The sequence below is a fragment of the Mesoplodon bidens genome (genome assembly GCF_964165515.1).
Source record: "Mesoplodon bidens genome assembly, chromosome: 16".
NCBI lineage: Eukaryota > Metazoa > Chordata > Mammalia > Artiodactyla > Ziphiidae > Mesoplodon > Mesoplodon bidens.
Window position 1 is genome coordinate 70,932,437 of NC_138173.1, and position 8,248 is coordinate 70,940,684.

At 40.0% G+C, this 8,248-nt stretch overlaps 1 long non-coding RNA gene across 1 annotated transcript; it reads left to right on the forward strand.

The window, feature by feature from the left end:
* Window positions 1–254: 254 nt before the first annotated feature.
* On the forward strand, window positions 255–6,326 carry LOC308630176. Its single transcript, XR_014017774.1, has 3 exons — window positions 255–308; window positions 4,573–4,617; window positions 6,257–6,326. It is a non-coding gene; the product is annotated as an uncharacterized lncRNA (long non-coding RNA).
* The last annotated feature ends 1,922 nt before the right edge of the window (window positions 6,327–8,248 follow it).

The following is an 8,248-nucleotide window of genomic DNA, read 5'->3' on the forward strand; positions in this document are numbered from 1 at the left end:
AAAAAGAATGGGCACTTTCGGGCTTCCCTGGTGGTGCCGTGGTTAAGAATCCACCTGCCAATGCAGGGGACACGGGTTCGAGCCCTGGTCCGGGAAGATCCCACTTGCCGCGGAGCAACTAAGCCCGTGCGCCACAACTACTGAGCCTGCACTGTAGAGCCCGTGAACCACAACAAGAGAAGCCACTGCAATGAGAAGCCTGCGCACCACAACGAAGAGTGCCCCTGCTCGCCGCAACTAGAGAAAGCCCTCGCGCAGTAACAAAGACCCAGTGCAGCCAAACTCGGGTTTAAATCAAGGTTCCACTAGTAAGTAGTAGTGTCTGGAGTTAATTTCTCCTTGCCAGAGAGAACTCTTCCTTATCTATCTATCTGTCTATCTATCTATCTATCTATGTATCATCTATCTATCTTCAGAGCATCTCTCCTTTTGGGGAACTGACTATATAGCAATGTTTATTATAAAGATAGTAATATAAAAGTAACCATTAGACAAAAATACAATTTTTTCTAAGTAACAGAAAATGTAAGAGAGAAAGAGAGGGATAGATTGCAAATAAGATTACCTATATAATAAATTGCTATGGCTTGACGTCCAGGATAAGGAATCACAAACGTTGATTGTATATTTCGTTATTATTACTTTAAGATGATAGTTTGCATATTGTGTGATAAAGCAAATGAATAATTTTGTGATATTCCAGTGCTATCTTTTCTGATCTCATTGAAAATTTGTATTCTCAGCATGTAAGAAGAGAAGAGCTAGTGTAAATTAAGAAGTTTAGGCAAAAACCCTGAAGCCTGGAATTTGAGTCAAACCCATGAGTATGTATTTATAATGCATTTTATTTAAAAAATTATTTCCTAGCCCAGTCCTCTGAAAAAGCATAGAAGTAGTCACCCATCCAGTGGCAATGAGCATTCCTAGTGCCCAGATTGTGGTTTACAAATACTATTTCTTGTTGAAAGGAAACAGAAATGTCTTTTTCCATCCCCTCACTTTCAATCTATGTGTGTCCTTTGCCGTAAAGTGGGTCTCTTGTAGGAGCAGAAACAGAGGTTCTTGGAAATGTTCAAGGTGAACTTTAAGCATTTCAAATGAGAAGACAAGGAAGTCATCCGATTACTAGGATAGTGTCTAAAGGACATAGGACCCAACTTGAAGAGGCTCCCACTGGCCATAGATGAGGCATTTGGTCAACAGTAGGGAAAGTCAGTGGAATGAGACACCCAATATGTTTAAATCCTTGAGTTCACAGTGACATAAAACAATATCCCTAATAGGTTACACGTTGATAGATGCCAGTGAGTCAACTCACTATTTGAAAATTGATAAAGGAGAAGCATCAAGCACTTATTCTGCCTTTACTCTATGACTATATCAATGAATTACCAAATGGTTGATGAGGGAAAGTTTCTCTGTAAAACAATTCCAGCTAACACATGAAGAACAAAGGACAGAATAGAGTATCACCATTTTGCAAGCTGTAATTAATCTAGGCACTGAACACTGGTGGCTGCTTACGTCATAAAAGAGGCCATTGGACATGATGTGTCCACTGATAGCATAATACAACACGACCTGTGGAGCAGTCTTGCCAAAACTATCAAATCTGATTCTGATCAAGCTTTCAGATCCAGCTATAATTTATAGAAAACATAGAGGACAGAGGAAAATGTTGATGGTTATCATGGGGAGTGGCCATCAAAATCCAGACTCTGAGACACTCCAGAGGATAAATGACCTGGCTCCTTCAACAATAATTTGCCAGGGTGGGTGTTGAAGATGGAGGGTAAGCTTATAAGTGATTTGTCAACCAAATGAAATAGGTGGACATTGTTTGTATCCTGATTTAAACAAGTAAATTGCAGATGGATTAGATAGATAGAAAGATAGATAGACACAAAATTGGAATTGACTCTATACTTGATGATACTAAAGAATGCTGCTAGTATTTTTAATATGATAATACTATTGTTATGGGTTTTTTTGATTTGTTTTTTTGGCCTTACCATGCGGCTTGCAGGATCTTAGTTCCCCGACCAGGGATTGAACCTGGGCCCTGGCCAGTGAAAGCGTGGAGTCCTAACCACTGGACCACCAGGGAATTCCCCTGTATTGTTATGTTTTTAAAAATATAGTTATTATCAAGATGTATTCTTATGGAATACTTACGGATAAAAATGGAAAAATGCATTTAAACATATGCTTAAGCCATGACGCTTAACAAGGACGAAAACATATGAAAACAAAATAGTCTTGGAAAATCAAGATTTTAAGTTTTTCAGGTAAGTTAGCACTTGGATTTCTAGACAAATCCTGACACTTGAGGGGTTTTGATATTGGGTCAGCCCATATAGAAGAGATCAGGACTGTGACCGTGCTGAGTGACAATTCAGTAACAGTCATTGAATCTGAATTTTTGAACTTCAGCTTTTCTGCATTCGTACCTGATTAACTCTGAGTGGCTTCCCTATGCTGACATTCCCTGACTCTAGGCTAAAGACTTGTGGCCTGATAGATGTTAGTTATAAAACATAATTTGTGCGTAGTGTGTTTCTACTTTCTCAGACAAAACAAAACATTATGTTTATTAATTTTCTTGATTCTCAGAAATCACATGTAGAAAGTCAGTATAGTTCATCCCTTGTCATAGATGACAAGGAAACAGCATACTGTTCAGACTTGCCCAAAACGATACAACCAGACCCAGCTCTCCTCACCTCTGTTCAGCCAGTAGTCCTGGTGTTGAGGTGCCCCAGGGGACCATCACAAACACTCCTTTCCCCCTCCTCACCTTAAGTCCCAAACACTATGTTTAATCAAGGGAGGCAACTCACTAAGACGTTTCCTGGTCTATTCTAATCTTTCTTCTCCCTGAAAGCATCACTGTGAAGAAGGAAATAGTCTAACAAGGAGGAAGAAAGAAAGAAAGGAGGAAAGGCAGGAAGGAGGGAGGAGAGGAGGAAATGGGGAGGAGAGGAGGGAGCAAGGAAGCATGTTGTAGGCACTGAGGAAGACATTTAAAATTATTGCACTTTTTCAAACACTGGCAAAGACCTGTGACTTGGGTTTACTCCCCCGCTTTATAGATGAGGGAATTGAAGCTCTGGGGTAAGCAAGTTGCTAAGAGTTCACACAGCTTTCAGCAGAATTTGAACCCAAACAAACATCCTTACTTCAAATCCAAGTCTCTTCTTCCTACCACTAGTATAATCTGGAACTCGAAACCCAGCTTGTCCTCACATCCCTGCAGCTGGCACCCAGACACTGAGATCATCTGAGTTTGATCTTCACACCCTCTGGGATTGGCATTCTGCTTCGAGTGTCCCTTCCCTTGCTCCTTGGAAACAGCAAATTCTGTTTTTAGAAAAAGATCTGTCAAAGGCATCGTGTGGCTGGGCTGTCAGCAGAGAGAACTTCTGTTGGCTTCCATCTGGGAACCAAGCAGTTACAGATGGGAAGACTTACTGCAACCTTGAAGATTAAAATAAGAAGGCTTTTCTCACACAGTTAATGCACACTGGGTTGAAAGACTAATTATGCAACATTCCTGTTTCCAAGGAGTTTGTTATCAAATGTAGAAAACCATCATGTACACAACTAAATACAAAACAGTGCAATAAATTACATTAGAGTGCTTACATGTTACGGGGTACTGTACCAAGTACTGTACACACGTCTTTTGGTCTTCACAACAACCTATGGCATAGATGTTAATAATACTCCCATTTCACAGATGGGGGGAACTAACTGGCTCAGCGACAGCCAAGGTCACAGAATTACTAAGTCGTAGGGCTGGAGTTTGAGCCCAGTGGCCTCACTCCTGAGCCTGAGTCCTTAAGGGAACATTTATGACAGAGCCAGGCAGCTGCAGAGAACAGAGGAAGGGCAGCTGGAGAAGAGATGACAGATACAGTGGAGGAGAGGCTGGTTGAACTGAACTTGGAAAGAAGGTAGATGTTTATCAAATGTCTTATTTTAATTTTTAGTCATATATTTTTATTTTGACTAGAAATCCTAGAAATTTTAGAAATTTCTAGGATTTAGCTTGGGGTTCTCATTTATTGAACAAATATTCACTTCGGGCCTCCTCTGTACCAGGCAGGGACTGGACATGAGCATGAAGTGGGACAGGCTGGACTGGGGCGTCAGAACTGGAGTGGACCTATCCTCTGGGTGCCCTCCTTCTCGATCAGCATTTGCCCCCTACAGCTTCTAAAATGTCTCATAACAGGACATTGCCTGAGTTAACTCAAAGGTCACAACGCACCCTGCACAAAGAATCCTTTCCGATTCTATTTTCCGTCTCTAATATGTCAAGCACATTGAATAACATAGATGACCGATAGATGTGGAATGGGTGCAATGATGACAAAATATTCCAAATACTGCAAGGCCAGCAACATAAAATACAACCAATTTAAGCTAAGCAAACTTCTCTCCATTATTGCTTTTTAATGGAAGACTAAAAACCCCAAATTAAATTTCCTTCCACCTAAAAGTTAAACAGTAATGACACTAAAATTCCACAATTATTCCCTTCTTAATTTTTTGTTTTGCTGTCTCTAGGCTGGATCTGCAGGATGGGGATGATTATCGTGCCTAGGAGCAGTGGTGAGAATTAAAATTCAGCCGAGCTTGGGAAATGTTCACCTTTGTGTCTCTTGAGAGCATACTCGATGTACAGTAGGGATCGTGGTAGCTGTATCTTCAGGAAGCAAATTAGGCTTGTATCAAGGTGGTCTTTCAATGAGTATGTAAATCCATGAACTGAGATCTAGTTCAAGGATGAGACTCTAGATTCTAGCAGAGGAATTCTAGATACACAGCACTGAAAGCTGGTTTGATGTGGTCTCCCAAATAGGGACTGAGACCAAGAAGACATGACTTAAGTCCAGGTACCAGACCAGGCTTGATGGTCATAAAGGTGCTTGAATGTGGAGTACCTGATTTTGCCCCCAGCATTGGGACCAGCCTGGGTACCAGTGTAGAGCTGAAATGCCACGTGTGGGCCAGGTCGCCAGCCTTGATTAAAAGGGAGCAAGCTGGAACGAGGAATCAGGCAAGCCCTGAAAAGATTTTACTCGTGTTTTTTTTCTGGAGAATGAGCGTTTGTTTCAAATTGCAAGGTGGCAAGCTCAGCTATGAAACTGTCCGACTTCAGGGTGACCATGTGGCTTAACCTTCCGTGAATAACCCAAAGCATTCACACAGCTCAGTGAATGCCCCCAAGGCTGAAGAATCCCCGTGTCACAGAGGGAGGGGCCCAGGAGACCTGCTAGGGTGCAATTTTGAAAGCAAATGTGTCAGCAGCAAAAGATGGTGCTCCAGGGAACATCTCAATCCCCAAAGCCGGGATTGGCTGAGCCACTGCAGCTTTCATATTTCCATGGAATCTGGGCTTTTCCAAGAAAAAAATGAGAACAGCGCAGTATGACTTTGGTGTCTCAGACCTTCTTTGCTTTTTTATAGATCATGCCTGTTCTTTCTCGTCTCATGCTTGTAATGTGCCCAACACCAGGAGTGCCTTTCTCCTCACACCAAAGTAATAACTGCTTGTTCTTTCATCTGTTTGTTTATTTATTTACTTACTAATTTATTTCACCACAAATGACAGCTTCTCCATGGAAACTTCCTTCTCTGAGCCATCCAGTGGAAAATAACCTTTCCCACTTTTGAATCCCAAAAGATAATATTTACCCCTCATTTAAATACCCATCACAGTCTTAGACAGGAAGGTCTTAGAGAGTAATCTCCATGCATATCCATCTGACCTGCCTGGTCTACCCAAACCCATCTGATAAAGGCACTGACAAGGCCACACCTGGGATCCATTGTCATCATGTTGGCAAAATGTGGGTGACTTGGTTTATGCTATAGGTAGACATCCTTGTGGAAAGCCAGGCAGTGAGGAAATCCACCTGCTGATGAGGGTCTAAGTAATTATAGAATAAAACACCTCCCTCCCCAGCTATCTCACACTCTGTGTGAAGGGGAAAATGGAAAGGAGACAGATATGTGAATTTTTCCTCGGGCACAGCATCTATGCTGCTTTCTGCACAGTGTATATCTGCCTGACGTATTAAGTGCTTCATTAATGTTTGCTTAACAAATGATTCAATGAATGGCTCTCCACTCTTCAAATTCCCAAAGCATATGTACTACTCTAGACATATGAGGAACCAATATTAAATTGACAAACTTACATTTACCCTTCCAGGCAGATCCAGATAGATCTTTTCCTTCTTTCCAGTGTCTCTTTTAACATGCCCATGCTAGTCCTTTTTGGAGGAAAGGAAGAGAGAAGGAAGAAATGAAAATAGGAAGTGAACAAGGTAAGAAGACAACCCAGAGAGGGAGAGGAAAATGCCTTTCCTAGGGCATTCATTTATTGAGTTCTTGTCTTGTTTCAGGTACTCTGTTCAGCTGCTTATTTTGCTGGATGTGAGTAGTTAGAATGGATAAGTGCTTATCATCATAATTTACTGCAGTTAAAACAGGCTGATTCATTTCATCTACAAATACAGGAACACAAAAGTCTCAATTCATAAGACGTAATTTTTGAGATTTAATCCCAGGACTAATAAATAATGTACACAACACCCATGTTCACTATTTCATAGAGGATGTATACAACCATTTGAGTAACCATCATTTAAAGTGATGACTTTAATAATTATCATAACGAGTTAACTTACACTCTTAAAAAGCCTTATAGTTTAAATTACACTTTCACAAAAATCTTATTTTATCTTCTTTAAGACTCTGTGAGATGGAACTTTTAAAATTCTCTTTTAAATATTAAAACTGTGGTTCAGAGAGGTGAAGAGATTTACTCAAGACAGTGAAATAATGTAAGAGACAGACCAGGATTAGAAGTGAGTTCACTTAACTCTAAATCCAGTGTCCTTGTCTGCTATACAAGAGGATTATAGCAGGCTTATTGGTTATCTTGAGTGATTATTTGGAGGTAATTACTAAACCAATTTTCTTTAGAAGAATTTCTTTCTTCCAAATTTCTTATTGGCTTATAAAACAATTATGGGGCTGAGTGCTCTCTCCCTGATAGTAAATGTCTATTACTTTGTTCTCCACTCCATCTGATGCTATACCAAAGTAGAACCTATGCTTTTAAATTCATCATCTCCCCATTTTTGGATTGGGTTGTTTGTTTTTTTGATATTGAGCTCCATGAGCTGCTTGTAAATTTTGGAGACTAATCCTTTGTCAGTTGCTTCATTTGCAAATATTTTCTCCCATTCTGAGGGTTGTTTTTTTGTCTTGTTTATGGTTTCCTTTGCTGTGCAAAAGCTTTTCACTTTCATTAGGTCCCATTTGTTTACTTTTGTTTTTATCTCCATTTCTCTAGGAGGTGGGTCAAAAAGGATCTTGCTGTGGTTTATGTCATAGAGTGTTCTGCCTATGTTTTCCTCTAAGAGTTTGATAGTGTCTGGCCTTACATTTAGGTCTTTAATCCATTTTGAGTTTATTTTTGTGTATGGTGTTAGGGAGTGTTCTAATTTCATTCTTTTACATGTAGCTGTCCAGTTTTCCCAGCACCACTTATTGAAGAGGCTGTCTTTTCTCCATTGTATATTCTTGCCTCCTTTATCAAAGATAAGGTGACCACATGTGCGTGGGTTTATCTCTGGGCTTTCTATCCTGCTCCATTGATCTATATTTCTGTTTTTGTGTCAGTACCATACTGTCTTGATTACTGTAGCTTTGTAGTATAGTCTGAAGTCAGGGAGCCTGATTCCTTCAGCTCCGTTTTTCTTTCTCAAGATTGCTTTGGCTATTTGTGGTCTTTTGTGTTTCCATACAAATTGTGAGATTTTTTTGTTCTAGTTCTGTGAAAAATGCCAGTGATAGTTTGATAGGGATTGCACTGAATCTGTAGATTGCTTTGGGTAGTATAGTCATTCTCACAATGTTGATTCTTCCAATCCAAGAACATGGTATATCTCTCCATCTATTTGTATCATCTTTAATTTCTTTCATCAGTGTCTTATAATTTTCTGCATACAGGTCTTTTGTCTCCTTAGGTAGGTTTATTCCTAGGTATTTTATTCTTTTTGTCGCAATGGTAAATGGGAGTGTTTCCTTAATTTCACTTTCAGATATTTCATCATTAGTGTATAGGAATGCAAAAGACTTCTGTGCATTAATTTTGCATCCTGCTACTTTACCAAATTCATTGATTAGTTCTAGTAGTTTTCTGGTAGCATCTTTAGGATTCTCTTTG